The 9,045-nt window shown below is 42.1% G+C and overlaps 1 long non-coding RNA gene across 1 annotated transcript; it reads left to right on the top strand.

Moving 5' to 3' along the window:
* The first annotated feature begins 375 nt into the window (after positions 1–375).
* LOC308485436 lies at positions 376–8,934 on the top strand. The gene is made up of 3 exons (XR_013990489.1): positions 376–505; positions 5,843–6,001; positions 6,954–8,934. It is a non-coding gene; the product is annotated as an uncharacterized lncRNA (long non-coding RNA).
* The last annotated feature ends 111 nt before the right edge of the window (positions 8,935–9,045 follow it).

Raw genomic sequence — 9,045 nt, 5'->3', positions numbered from 1 at the left:
GGTTGGCAGGAGCAGGGACCGAGCAACGGGAGCTGACCCCGTGGCGGGGGTTCAAACTGCCGACCTTCTGATCGGCAAGTCCTAGGCTCTGTGGTTTAACCCACAGCGCCACCCGCGTCCCTGTACCGCAGGATACATACTAATAATTCCAGTGGGATTTAAGCAGCCTCTGGGCAGGATTGCAATTTAAATTTGCTGATACCTAAATTCACTTATGTTCTTCATATAATTCATATGACTGTAACCCTATACAAATAGGATTCCTCCTTAGCCAAAATCTTGGCAATTCTGATAAATAAGATTATTTCATATGCCTATTGATGTCTATTTGACATTTTGATTGTGTTGATCATAGAATTCTTGAATTCCATGTTAAACTATTCAATTTCCCACCAGATTTACAAGGCAATCAGCAGTCAAGTAACTCCTTGATATCACAAGCACTTTTTGCTCAGTGTTTTGAGAGTTGGGAACAGATTTTCAAGAGATATTAGCAAAATACATGGTAAGTAACTTTGCCAACTTCTCTCACTGTTGCAATAAAGAAAACAACTAGATGAGCAATCTATTTACAGTAAATCTAATTGTGTCAGTAAAATAACTATTTCTGCAGCAGAAACATTCTGATTTTACTATTTGTACAGCTTATCCAAAAAGACAAGTCACTGTAGTAAAATATTAACTAGAAGTTTCAATCATTGCTTCCTACTGCGTCATCACATTAGACAGATACCTTCCAAAGAGCAGAGGGAAACAAACATACACTTTTAAGTACTTTAACTCTTCTCCCGGATCTTCTAAAGCTACTTTAGGTAAAATAATCTTATTTTATTCACGCCTGCAAAAGTTAATTGGAATGATTTCCACAAGAGGCTACCGGGGCTTTGAATCAGCATTGCCAATGGAGTGTGAAACTAATTTTACTATAGAGTAAAATTGTAAGGCTGTTGTCACGCTACAGTTTGCACGGTCACCAGTTAGGCGACCGCGGCAACTACGGCGTGACCACAAAACAGCAGGCAGGCAGGCAGCAGAGGCGGACAACGCAAGCTGTTTAAAGGAGGATGGGCGGTGCTTCAGAGAGTAGTTTCCCAAGCCCCTTTAAAAGGTTTGGGGTGAGTTGGGAGGGAATAGGCAGGGTGGGTGGGTTGTGCAGGGAGCGGGTTGGGTCAAGTGTTATGGGAGGCTGGGTTGGCCAGAGGAGGGGAGCAGCCCCATGTGTGATCGGAAAACCTTGGTGGTTTACAGTGATACCTCAGGTTACATACGCTTCAGGTTACATACGCTTCAGGTTACAGACTCTGCTAACCCAGAAATAGTGCTTCAGGTTAAGAACTTTGCTTCAGGATGAGAACAGAAATTGTGCTCTGGCGGCGTGGCAGCAGCGGGAGACCCTATTAGCTAAAGTGGTGCTTCAGGTTAAGAACAGTTTCAGGTTAAGTACGGACCTCCAGAACGAATTAAGTACTTAACCTGAGGTACCACTGTATTTATTTCGTAAAATGGACACACCGCCTGATTGTAAAAAGAAAAAATCAAAACGGTTTACAAAAGAAGATAAAGCAGTAAAATTATCAGTGAGAAGCATAAACAACAATAATGGTGGATGTAATGTCAAATTGGATTCTATTCTATCATTATTTACTATTAATTATTAAAGAATTAATATTGTCTTGACACACGCATTACTTTCATGTAGGGAAAAATGGGCTCCTGCGCCATTACTATGGAGGTAGAAAAGGGTAGTTTCAGCGGAGGTTGCTTGTATGGCATAGCTTCCCAGATATAACAGATATGTGAAAGAAAGGTGGTCAGATGTGAAAGAGCAAGAGAGGTCCAGCACCTTTAATCGCTGTGTAGGATATCGAAGGGACGCGGGTGGCGCTGTGGGTTAAACCACAGAGCCTAGGATTTGCCGATCAGAAGGTCGGCAGTTCAAATCCCCGCGACGGGGTGAGCTCCCGTTGCTCGGTCCCTGCTCCTGCCAACCTAGCAGTTCGAAAGCACATCAAAGTGCAAGTAGATAAATAGGTACTGCTCCGGTGGGAAGGTAAACGGCGTTTCCGTGTGCTGCTCTGATTCGCCAGAAGCGGCTTAGTCATGCTGGCTACATGACCCGGAAGCTGTACGCTGGCTCCCTCGGCCAATAAAGCGAGATGAGCGCCGCAACCCCAGAGTCGACCACAACTGGACCTAACGGTCAGGAGTCCCTTTACCTTTAGGATATTGAAATTCAGTCTTTCCACACTTGTTAAAGGTATAGGGGCCCCCACTTTAACATATCTGTTATTCCCGGAATGGTACCGTAATTAATTTTGGTTTGTACTATGCTGTATGGTTAGTTTGAGTTTCCTGTGAATATGTATCTGGTAAAGAATGGGAATCCATTGTTGTTGAAGTTCTGCGAATGCTGGGGGATTGCATAGCTATTCTTACACGTGAAGTCTTAAATTGCCATGTTACAAGAATAACAGTTCATCAGTCACTAACTGGCTCTGAAAGGAATTGCTGAAATTAGAATCAGATGCTTATAGAGGGGCAAATAAGCCCTTCTCATGTCCTACTGCTACTTGTTCTCTGTGAGTTCTGATTAAAGATTAGGAAACTAGATTTGACTGAAATTGAGTGTCTTGCTGCATTGGAATATTTTTTTAAAAAAAAGACTGTCAGTGCATTGGAAGCAGGAAATGGGCTACGAAGGCAGCTGGACCTTTGGATCATAAGGGAGTCAAAGGTGTGCCAAAGAAGGAAAAGGAAATTGTTATGTACTGAAGCTCTCACCCTGGGCCAGCAGGGGGATACTGTAGATAGTTCAGGACCACATATGCAAATAAGGGATCAAAAGTGACGTTCAGTGATTGGATAGTTACAGAAAATGGTTACTGTTGCGTTCTAGTGGAGCTCTATATAAGCAGGCTGACTGAACCCTTCAGTTCTGTTCTGTTCTGGCCTGTGAATAAACAAGAGCTGTTTGAAGAATCACTGTGTCATCTGATATGTTCACCCACAACTTTACAGAAATTGCAGAGAAGCTGGCAATATGCTTTGTATGTCTCTTCGCTGTGGAAGGTGCAAGACAGTTCTTTGTGCAGCCAAATGAGGGGATTGGTAAAAGTGAAGTTGAAAGGGAAGTCGGTAAGGCTTGGGAGTTCCTAAAAATCACAATATAGTGGTACCTCGGGTTAAGAACTTAATTCGTTCTGGAGGTCCGTTCTTAACCTGAAAATGTTCTTAACCTGAGGTACCACTTTAGCTAAAGGGGCCTCCTGCTGCTGCCGCGCCGCCGGAGCACAATTTCTGTTCTCATCCTGAAGCAAAGTTCTTAACCTGAAGCACTATTTCTGGGTTAGTGGTGTCTGTAACCTGAAGCATCTGTAACCCGAGGTACCACTTTAGTAGAAACACAGCTGGAAAATGTTCCTTGCATTTCTTCATTTGCACCATCTCTGCTTTCTTTGGTCAATGTTTGTTCTCATTGGGTATAAGTGACCATTTCCTTGCCTCCAGTAAGCTTCCTTGATTCTGCTCATTAACCACGCTGGCATCCTCTTGGTTGTTGCACTCAGTTCCTGCTTGTGAGTAGCCTCCAAGCATTTGGTTGGTTGCTGCGAAAAGAGGATGCTGAACTAGATGGACCACGGGCCTGATCCAGCAACACTTTTTTGTGTGTTATCATTGCGCCTCCTTAGAGCATTCCTGAAATCCAACAAGGGACAGTGATATGAATGCAAAAAGGCAGACGTTAGAAGCCTTTGCAAAAGAGCAAACATGATCTCTGCAGTGTTTTAGATCATTCTGAAATCTCCACAGAGAGCTGAAGGAAATACTATTAGTAACCCTCTATAATAGTGAATTTTGTGATACTTGGCAGTACAAAAAGATAATTACTTCTAGGCACTTTAATGGTAGATAAGTGGGATGGGTGAGGAGAGACTTAGGAATTTCCATGCATCTCAGTGTTGTTTAATCATTTATTTGTTTTGTGAAGGTAAATTGCCCTAACCTCATGGGAATGTTTTTTTGTTTGCTATTAATTTGTAGAAGTGCTCAGATGACCTCTAGCGGCCGTGTGATAACACTGCGGAGAAAGAGCACAATTCTAAAATATAACTTGAATATACAGTGGTACCTTGGGATGCGAACAGGATCCATTCCGGAGCCCCGTTCGCATCCCGAACGGAATGCAAGACATGACAGCGTGTCTGCGCATGCACAAATTGTGTTTCGTCGCTTCCGCGCATGCCCATGCCATCATTTTGAGCGTCTGCGTGAGCAGCGAAACCCGGAAGTAACGCGCTCCTGCCACCCTGAACATTCCCACAGTTTGGGGGGGAGGGGGCATCTGTTGGCAGGATTCCCTTCCCCAATGAGTCTGGCCAATATCCCTCCCTCCTCACTTCACAATACAGCAGGCAGTGCCAAATACTGGGACACTATCTACTGAAAGCTAGGAGAGGGAAGACTGAAAGGTTGTAAAAGACAGCAAATCCAAAGGAAAGTAGGTGTTAAGAGGTAACCACTACCCTAGATCTTAGTTTAATTAAATTAGATTATAGTTTAGCACCTAGAGGAAAGGCTGTGGGGTATACCATTAGAGGCTATGAAAGGTTTATTAACAAAGGTGTTGAAGACTGGATTTGTCTTCTAGTACAAGCTGCACCATGTTTTTCAAATACAAACTGATTTCAGAAAGTTCCCAGTGCAAATGCAGTTATGCTCCATGAACGCGGGTGCCTTGTATATCTGACACCTTCATTGCGGTTTCCACCCCTATGCTGAAGTCGCACCTCTTTGCTCTTGCTTCTGGTTGAGATACTTTTCTAACAGTTTTGCCTGATCTCAAAAGTGTTGTTGTCTTGTAGCTCACCCTACGTAGGTAAGACACCCAATAAAGAAATTGTGCATGGTTTAATTGTATTTGAGCTACTGAAATTCTCCATCAACTCAGTTAAAATTCTTTGATAGAAGACTGGGGGGGGGGGACACAGATGGTAATATTCAGCCACGTTCCATTAGCGCAGGTTCAATTTCTGTAATGCAACTTCCGCATCCTTGCCCCCCAAAATCTGCTCCAGAGCGTTGGAGAATGCTGCATAGATTTAAGGGGGATGTAGGGGGAGGAATGAGAAACAAAGTTTTGTTGCACGGCCATAAGCGCTTTAGCCAATAGAACAACTTTGGTAGATGTACCACCATATTAAATTTGATGCTTGCCCTTTAGAATTTACACACACACACACCCTGAGCTTTTATGTTGATTTAATATTGGCTCTCAATCTGCTTTCATACCATTTGGGGTTAAAAAGGTCCAATTACTTGTCCAAACTAAAAGTTAAATGAGTTAACGGGTGGTTCATGGTTGGTTTTGATTTCATATCTTGCAGGTTCTTGTATTTAACATGTTATATTACTTTTACTGTTGGCTTTATATGGCAAGAGAGTTGTGCTGGATTTTTAATACCGCTTCAGAAATTTGTAAATAAAATACTAAAAGGCATCATTATACAGCGTTGATAAATGCTTAGTAAACACATGCATTTTTAATCTTACTTGTTTCTCATTTTAATATTGGGTTTTACTGTTCTATTTTTTACTCTACCTGTAGCTTTTTGTGTTTGAGCTGCTGTGAATTTAGGACCGAAAATTAGGATAGAAATCTTTTGAATAAAACCTAGAGACTTGGTGGAAACAAGGAAATAATTCAGTACTGTATTAGGTTTTCAAATAGTCTATAATTGGCTGACTGACTTGTTTTTCAGGAAGCATTGCTATACAAAACCATGGCTAGCATTATTATTCGTATTTAGTATAATAAGTGAAATGAAAACTTTATTCTGGGCAGATGGCGTTTGATCAGAAACACGGCGATGCTGCAATTTCTACGCTTCAAGTTCAAGTGGATGATGTGAAAAATGTCATGAGCCAGAATATTGAAAAAGTTTTGGACAGAGAAGAACGGCTGAGCGAGCTGGCTGATCGAAGCGATGATCTCCAAACAGCGGTGATTCTACATTCACTTTGTGCAGAATATTTATCAGTAGAATGGCTTTAAGCTGACTCTTTGAGGATTGGCATCAGGATCTGAGGGTTGTAGCGTATTAACTCCATCACGCAGCCTTTCTCAACCTTGGGTCCCCAATGTTTTTGGCCTACAACTCCCATCATCCCTGACCACTGGTCCTGTGAGCTAGGGATCATGGGAGTTGTAGGCCAAAAACATCCGGGGACCCACGGTTGAGAACCACTGAAAGGATGTACGATTCTGCAATGTAGCTTCCTTCCCATCTCTCCCTGCACACTCTTATGGGGGGGGGGGGGAAACACCCCTAAGATTTAGGGGCACAGGGAGGGGTATGTTCCATTGCACAAGTGTAAATCCTTGGACTGATGGAACAAGTTCGTCGGATCCACAGGGAAGCCACATGGTCGGTCCATTTGCCAGCAATGCAGCAAGTTCCTTACTTTGGGGGCTCACGACAAATTACTCCTCCAAGAAAAGTCGTTGGTGATCAGGGCCTTTGAAGAAACTGTTTTTAAGTGTTTAACTATCAATTCATGCTAATCAAGCAGTTTCAACAACACTGAATTCCAAGAGGAGAAATATTCTAGGCTCATTTTGCGCTTCTCTCTCCCACCAGCTCTCAAAATACTCAGGCAGCCTGATGGAAAAAAGCTAACAGCATTATCCTAATCGTGCTTACTCATAAATCCTATTTAATTCAACAGGGCTTATTCACTTAAGTAGGGTTCAGATTACAGTTTAAGTGTGTTAACATACAATTCTTTGAATTGCATCCGTTTGAAAAACAATGCAAGCTAAGACTTCGATTACCAACTGTTGGGGTAATTTGTAAGTTACACAAAGCTACTTCCACATTTCTAAAGCAGCCGCTTTCATCCATTTGGTGTGTTGCCCTGCTTATTGACTTGTGCCTTTTTCCATTTGCTTTCAGGCTCACGGTTTCCAAAAGACGTCTACAAAGATTTCAAGGAAGATGTGGTGGAAAAACACTAAAATGATCATAATTATTGTTAGCGTTGTCCTCGTCATAGTAGTGTTCATCATCCTTTTAGCCACAGGCACCATTCCAACATAAGGATCCTTTTAAGCAGTTTCAAACGATGCACTGGCATTCTATAAAGAGTTCTAGATTGAAAGGCACAAGTATTTTTGTTTAAGTCTTCTATCTAAAAATAAGTACAGTTAACAGCTACAAATTGCTTTTACACACTAGCGCTTGCCGTTGGGCTGGCAAGCAAGCAGGGATGGGAAACCTGTAGCCCTCCAGGTTCCTGGATTACAAACCACATTATCCACAAACCTTTGCCAGGCTGGCTGGGGCTGCCAGGAATTGGGAGTCCAACAAGGTCTGGAGGATCACAGATTTCCCAGCCCTGCAATAAAGGAATGAGCTAACTCCCCATTTTAAATATTTTGCATCATAAAAAGTGACAAGGCAATAGATTTACCTATTAAGACAAAACCCTGAACAAAATTCTCAGTGGTGCAGGGGTAGAAATACTTTCAATTTCTAAGCCAACTTGTTGCATCTACTTCCTATTCTGCACCCTTATATGCTTAAGGCCCACGTTCTACAAATACTGGTGTTTAAGGGTTAAATAATAATAATCTGATACCAAGTAGGAAAAGTTCTTTATTAAAGGGGGAAAGTCGTGCTATAGGCAAGAGCAGGCTTGAGAACTCCAGACCACAATGTCCTGCCCAATGGTTTTTTGCTTATTCTCACACTACATGATTCCTCACTGCAGTTTAGTTTCATGTTTATTAAGCAACAGCCTGATAGAGAAAGAAATTGAGCCCTAGTGCAGGTGTGTCTACTTATTCCTATAACTGGAGCCTCTGTGGCGGAAAAACTATTAGTGGCTGAACTTCAGTCAATAGCTATATGTCCAGACACGTATGACTGCAATGTACAGAGCCCCAGCATTTTATATGTAAGAATTTTGGGAAAAAGCAGCGAGAAAGATGCTGGGGTTTGCTGCCAGCCACTGGCGACAGCAGGTAGACAGACCCTAAAAAAGCACCTCCTTAGAGCCATGAGAACATGTTGAGACGAACGGACTGTGCAATACAAGCCATGGCAGAAGCAATTCATTCTGCAGTCTCTTATTCCAGAGTAGACTGTCAGGAGCCTTCAGAGTACTTACCCAATTGCCAGTTATAACAATCAGTACAAAATTAATGAAATGCTTAAAAGTGCCGTCTTTCTTGATTCAACTGCTTATAGAAATGTTTTGTTTCCAATAGATATTGATGTGACAGTGATAAAACAAAATATAGATATCTGTGTACCATCTGGCCAATGTTTTTTGAGTGATATTAGAAGTCATACTTTGTTGGGCAGGTGCCGTTGTAAAGGCTGGAAAATATAAATGTAACAAGGACCCCACTGTACTGTCTGAAGTTTTGGTTGTTTTTTTTAAAATGTATTTCTAGAGTTCAGGAACAGAGGAGAAGAAAACTTGTGCTGGCTCCTAACCCACAGCCAGTAGGTGGTGTCAATTCAGAACCGCTAGATCTACAACACTGGAATTATCCTGCCTTTTGGATGACTGACTCAAGCACGATACAAATACGAACTGCCAAGAGTGGTGCAAGGAGATTGTCACTGCCAAACTCCTCGAGCATAAAGTCTCTTAACAAATGATCAACACAGTCACTTAGTGTTTTGGGGTCCACATGTTAACGGGGCAACATTTTTGTAATCTGAAAACCACTGTAAGCCATTTAATACAGTGATCAGATTTCTAGCTTCCAAGGCAGTGGAGCAGAATTTGTGCAAGCCTTAGCGATGCTCCGCAAAGGTGAGAAAGCAAGATGGATGTTGGATCCTGTCTATCCATTAAATCCCTCTTATCTACTACTAATACAATCCAAATAATAAAGAAATCTGGAATTGTTTGCTATGGAAATGTGTTGCTGTGTTATTAGTTGCCCGCCACTGGTGAAGTACAGCCACAGTTGTCCTCTCAGAATTTTTACTAAATGGATGCATAAGCAGCTTAATACCTTCAAAGAACTCT

Source organism: Podarcis pityusensis (genome assembly GCF_964106645.2).
Source record: "Podarcis pityusensis genome assembly, chromosome: 9".
Classification (NCBI taxonomy): Eukaryota; Metazoa; Chordata; class Lepidosauria; order Squamata; family Lacertidae; genus Podarcis; species Podarcis pityusensis.
This window is presented reverse-complemented; position numbering and strand designations above follow the sequence as displayed.